The sequence below is a fragment of the Pteropus alecto genome, unplaced genomic scaffold, assembly GCF_000325575.1.
Source record: "Pteropus alecto unplaced genomic scaffold, ASM32557v1 scaffold38, whole genome shotgun sequence".
NCBI lineage: Eukaryota > Metazoa > Chordata > Mammalia > Chiroptera > Pteropodidae > Pteropus > Pteropus alecto.
Window position 1 is genome coordinate 3,066,532 of NW_006442512.1, and position 6,155 is coordinate 3,072,686.

Below are 6,155 nucleotides of genomic sequence, written 5' to 3' on the forward strand. Positions count from 1 at the left end.
AGCAAAGAGGGTTCTAAGTTATTTGTTAATCATTCTTTGCTCTTATTTTTAACAGGTATCCAGAAATCCAGCAGGTGAGCTTTAAAACAAAGCTCTTAATTATCTCCCTCTACCCAACTACAGCAGCTGACACTTGTCTAGTGCTTAGGTTCCTCTATTAAATTGATACTCTCTATATCCTAAAGATAAAAAAGCAGTAACTACTACTGATACAGGGAACAAAAGAAGTCAGACAGCTACGTAGCAAATATTACTTCTCTATATAAACCTTGTAATTTTACCCTATTTCAATATAAGCATGAATGCATGTTCTGAAGGCAAACAAAAGATTTGAGAATTACCCATATAATTTCTCCATTTGAACTAATAGTTCAAACTTTATGCACTTTTAGTGAGTACTCACAAATCATGTTAACTGTTCATTTCAATAACTTTTCTTGTCTATGGCCATGCCACCCTAAACAAGCCCGATCCTGTCGGATCACAGAAGCTAAGCAGGGTTGGGCCTGGTTAGTACTTGGATGGGAGACCACCTAGGAAGACCAGGTGCTATAGGCGTAAAAAATAAAAAATAGGGGATTGTATGCTGACAAGATCCTTGCAATCTGTGAGGTCAACCAAGGGTTGCCTTGCCTAAAAAAGTCTAAAAATAAAATAAGTAACTTTTCTTGCAGGTGTCATATGAGAGAATATTCTGTTTTTGTGTTCACTATGCACTTTCTGATTAAGAGAAAAATATGTTTTCCAGAGGACTACATCTTTAAAATAGCAAACCTCAACTGGGAAAAAAAATATTATTTAAACAAATTTTCAACTCTCATATCCAACTTTTCAGGAATGTAATGCATAAAGCAAACTGAAATAATACCAAACCATAACCGCATATATGTACGTATACCAATGCCCAATGCCCACAGTATCTAAAAAAGGTTCCTGCACAAAGTAGGCACCAGTTTGTTTAATTTAAAACTTTTGAGGTTCAAATTTTAAAGCCTATAAACTAGATATATAACTAGGAATTGGCTAAGTAAATTATGGCATATTGATACAGTCACTAAAAATTATGAAGGGAGGGATTAAGAGTAGTAGATAAGAGCATAAGTTCAAGAGTCAGGCTGCCTGAGTTCAAACACCATTTCTGTCAATTGCCAATTATGTGGCCTTGGGCAAATTATCTAGTCTGTTTCCTCATCTCTAAAATGGAGATAATAGCCACTATCTCATAATGCAGTTGGAAGGACTCCCCATGGACAATCTTAGTTATTTTCTCTCTATCCTGATAACCAAATAACAGAAAGTGACTCTACTGATACTTCCAAAGCATTTCTTTACATTTGTGTAAAAACTCCTTCTCCTTTGAGGCTTGTGCTAGTTAATTTATTGCCTCTCAGCTTTAAATATACCCTCATTGCCCTGCTTTTTTCTATTGGAACTAGATTCTTCAGTCTATGTGCTTCCTTTGTCAGCTGACTTGAGTATCAGGCTCAGCTAAGACAAGAGTGCTAAAGGGATGTACCCACCTCTATACATATCAGAGTTCTCTCTTACTCCTCTTCGTAGTTTAGTGCCTTTGACCTGAATAACAATTTTTTAAATTAAAACTTCCCTGCAGGAGTTACTGGCATGGCTTCTGTCTCCTCATTGGAGCCTGACTGATAGAAGGTTCAGGCCTTTTAGCTATAACACTTACTGCCTTCTTATTGCTTATCCCACCCCAGCCCGCTCCTCCTAAATCATTATTTTCTTTAACTTCATGATTAAAGCCTTTAAATGATACTGACACAACTTTGACCTCATATGAACGTAAAACTCTGTTCTACAATAAAATTCTCTCCATAAATGCTGGTAAATCACAAGTCTGGTGAACTTCATGAGCTGGTTTCTCAGTTTTTGTCTTTAGTTCAGGGTCCAGTCAGTCCTCTTTGAATTGTTTTGAAATGGACTTCTGGACAGCTTCATCCATCTTCACTATGATGGCAAAAGTATTATGGCCTCATTCAAGCCTTCTGAGTGTCAAGTGCTACAATACTAGGTAAATTTTATCACTGTTATAGGTTACAGCTCAAATTCTACTTTTTCCATGACACTTTTGCAGATCACCACAGTGTTCTCTCTCACCTCTTAAGTAACTCTAAAAATCATTGCTATAGATGGTGGTGATTTTTCGGCACTTTCTCAGTTCAACACTATGATAAACATTTACAAAGTAGTAGAGTCATTTGCAAGAAATACAAATACTGTCTTTGTCCTCAAGTTTACAACCCTGTTTGAAAATAACACATTTGCATGGCTTGGTAAAGGTGGCTTTTGATTACAAACAACAGAATTACATGCAAATTTACTTAAGAAATACAAATTTTTTAATAAAGATATAGGTAGTCTCATAGTATCACATTTCTGGTTCTAATCTGATATAAAACCCAACTGCACTTCCCATTCTGAAAGTTCATGAAATGGATGTAAATTGATATGCTGTGCCCCAAAAGCATTAAAGTGGTTCCCCTTTATCCACTGAGTAAATTTTCCAAGACTCCCAGTGGATGCCTGAAACTGCAGATAGTACCAAACCCTATGTATGCTATATTTTTTCCTACACATGCATACCTGTCATAAAGTTGCTACTGACTGGATAAAGATGGTGGACTAGGTAAAAGCAGAGTTCACCTTCTCTCAGGTCCACATTGAAATTACAACCAAATTATAAAATAATCAACATGGATAAGCACCTCAAGTACAGCTGATCATAACACATACGTCTGATAATATAATGAAAGAGCCACATTGAAACTGGTAGGAGGGGCAAAGTCACGAATGGGGCTGGACCTGAGCTCATGGGTGGTGGAGGATCACCGGGAGAGAAAGCGAGGTTGCAGAGGCTCCCCTGAAGGAGAGAGGGTCCTAGCCTCATTTAGGAGCTCCACAGATCAGGGTCGCAGATCAGGGAAGAGGAGTTCCCAAAAATTCTGACTAAAAATCAGAGGAGATTCTGGCCATCTGGGTGAGACAGAAGGAGACTGAAACCCTAGATGTAGGTTTAAAGAACCCACGCACAGGCTCTCTCACCTGTGGACACTCACCGGGCACTGGTGGTGGGTCAGAGGCTCACACAAGATTCATACGGGGAAATACTGCATTACTTGGTACCAGGATGAGGGCTGGACAGGTAGCTGCCATTGTGCCTTAGTCAGGCTTCCCTAAATGGCAACCTACAGATCATGCCAGCTTGCCCTGGCAGATCCCTCCCACACAGCCAATTCAGAAGCACTGGCCTGAGGAGATCAGCCAGCCCCACCTAACCAGCAGATTGCCTAGGACTTTTGTTGCCATAACCTTAACCATTTCTGGGTCAAACATATGCAGCAGGCAGCCAGTGCTGTTAGTGCCCACTCTGATGACAACTGCAGGCAGATCACTGCTACCAACAGGAACCAGGGCAGATCTCAAGGATCTGTGGGGCAGTCCCAGACAGCAGCTGGTCTTGCTGTGATCTGTGACTTTTGTGGGAATGCAAGAACAGTTACTGAAGTTGCAGCAAGACTGAGGGCTATTTTCTCCCTGAGACCCTGCCCCATCCAATCCACGAACTGCCCCAGGCAGCTCAATGACAGACAACGGCCACCACCATGCCCCATCCTTAAGTCTAGCAATCCGCAGAGGCCACAAACTTTGGCTAGCACAGTGTGAGCATTGCATAGTATCAGTTGCAGGCAGACCTTTGCCGTCTGCAAGAGCTGCAGTATCGCCTGGGAGGATCAAAGAGGTCTGTGGGACCACCCCAGACGGCAGTTGGTCTCACTGTGATCTGTGACTACAGCGGGATCGTGCAGGTACAGAAGCTGCAGCAAAACTAAGACTGTATTGGCCTACGAGCCCTTGTCTCCAAGATCCTGCTTCATCAAAGTCATAAAGTGCCTGCATCCCACTGACAGGCAGCCTCTCCTGCCCTGCCCTTCTCTGGGGTTGCGCAATCTGCGTAAGAAACAGACAGAGCAGTAAGTGCATTTTGGGGAAAACACTGTGGGAAGGCCACTGCTGCCTGTATGAGCTGCAGTATCTCTTGGCGGGATCAAAAGGATCTATGGGACCACCCCAGACAGCAGCTTACCTCCCTGTGATCTGTGACTAGTGAGGGAATGCACAGACACAGAAGTTGCAGAAAACTGAGGCTGTATTGGCCTGACAGGCCTTGACTCCCTGAGATCCTGTCCCATCCAATACACAAAGTTGCCTGCCCTGGGGTAGCGCATTCTGCACAGTCAACAGACCTCAGCCAGTGAAGTAAGCAAAATTCAGGTAAGACAGAAAACTGCTGCCAGCACGAGATATAGTATTGCTTGGGCAGATCTCAGGGGTTTTGTGGGCCCATCACAGATGGTGGTAGGTCGCATGGTGACGTGTGACTTTGGTGGGAGCCCGCAGTCCCAGAGCTGGCAGCAAATCTGGTGATGGCCCCAGGCCTCACTGAGATGACACCCCACCTAACCCACAAATTACCTGTGGCAAGCCTGCTCCCAGGCAACCCAGTCCCATCCTGTGCTTTCCCTGGATCACAAATTCAACAGCAAACAACAGCACTCAGTTCATGCAAAGTCTGTTCATCCAGGAGAAGTCTGGATGACTTCTACAAATGGAAACTTGGGAACCACAGAGACAGTGCTGGCATGTACAATGACACTGCAGTAGCAGGGGGATATTTGCTCAATGGATCCAGGAGACTCCTGGAGTCCTTGCACCACCAAACACACATATCCACCAGAGGCTCTTCCAGTTTCAGAGACTTACAGGCAACTGATAGGCAGTGTCAGGCCTTGAGGAGCACTGGTCCTTCTGCTAAACAGCCCTAGGCCAGGTACAGAGGATAGCTGGACCACTGCCTACAACGTCGCTTCTACTTACCTATAGATCCAGCATTGACCACAACCATCTGTGGATCGCTCTGTAGCTCTCACCAGGTAGCCCTGATAAATCAAAGGCAGCAGCTAACCTTGGCTGACTGGGGAGCCCCTCCCAAGGGGCCACAGAACCAAGATATCCGGAGACTGGCACTAGACCAAGGGTTGCCAACAGAGCAACCTCTGACTAGCCCCATAAGTGGTGCACACAAAGGGTGGTCTTAACAAGTACACAAGTCTGCTGGGGCAAATCCCACTCAGTGGGGTCAGCCCCCACATAGAAATTCTTACCCTGTGGGTGTAGCCAATTTTCACAGTTAGTCAGCCGAGTGTTAATCCCATCCACTGATGTACTACCACCAATAAAGCTTTAGCTACAACAGAAGATCATACTCAACCCACACAAAGATCATGTCCAGAGCCCCCGGCATAGTGATTAGGGACAGTGTGCCACTAGACCACACAGGACATCTTCCACATAAGACCATCTGGGCAAGGCTGAGAGACTAAACAAATATTCCTAACACATAGAAACGAACACAGAGAGGCTAATAAAATGAGAAAACAAAAAAACATGCCACAAATGAAACAACAGGAGAAAATTCCAGAAAATAAGCTAAATGAAATGGAGGCAAGCAAACTACCAGAGAGAGAGAGTTCAAAAGAATGGTTATAAGGATGCTCAGCTCAATGAACTTAGGGGGAGAATGGATGAACTTAATGAGAACTTCAACAGAGAGACAGTAAGCATAAAAAAGAACATAGAAACCATAAAAAAGAACCAGACAGAAATGAAGAATACAATAACTGAAATGAAGTATTCACTGGAAGGATTCAACAGTAGATTGGACAAAAGAGAAGATCGAATCAGCGAACTGGAAGACAAGGTAGCAGAATACACCCAATCAAAACAACAAAAAGAAAAAAGAATTTTAAAAAATGACGATAGTTTAAGAGACCTCTGGGACAACATGAAGCGTAACAATATCTGGATCATAGGAGTACCTGAAGGAGAAGAGAGAGAGCAAGGGGTTGAGAATGTATTTGAAGAAATAATGACAGAAAACTTTGCCCTAACCTGGCAAAAGAATTAAACATATAAGTTTAGGAAACACAAAGAGCCCCAAACAAGAGGAATTCAAACAGACCCATACCAAGACATATCATAATTAAAATGCCAAAGGTCAAAGACAAAGAATCTTAAAGGCAGCAAGAGAAAAGAAGCTAGTTACTTACAAGGGTACCCCCAAAAGGATGTCTGTC

The 6,155-nt window shown here is 43.1% G+C and overlaps 1 pseudogene; it reads left to right on the forward strand.

Moving 5' to 3' along the window:
* The first annotated feature begins 439 nt into the window (after positions 1-439).
* On the forward strand, positions 440-558 carry LOC112471742 (annotated as a pseudogene).
* Positions 559-6,155: the final 5,597 nt, after the last annotated feature.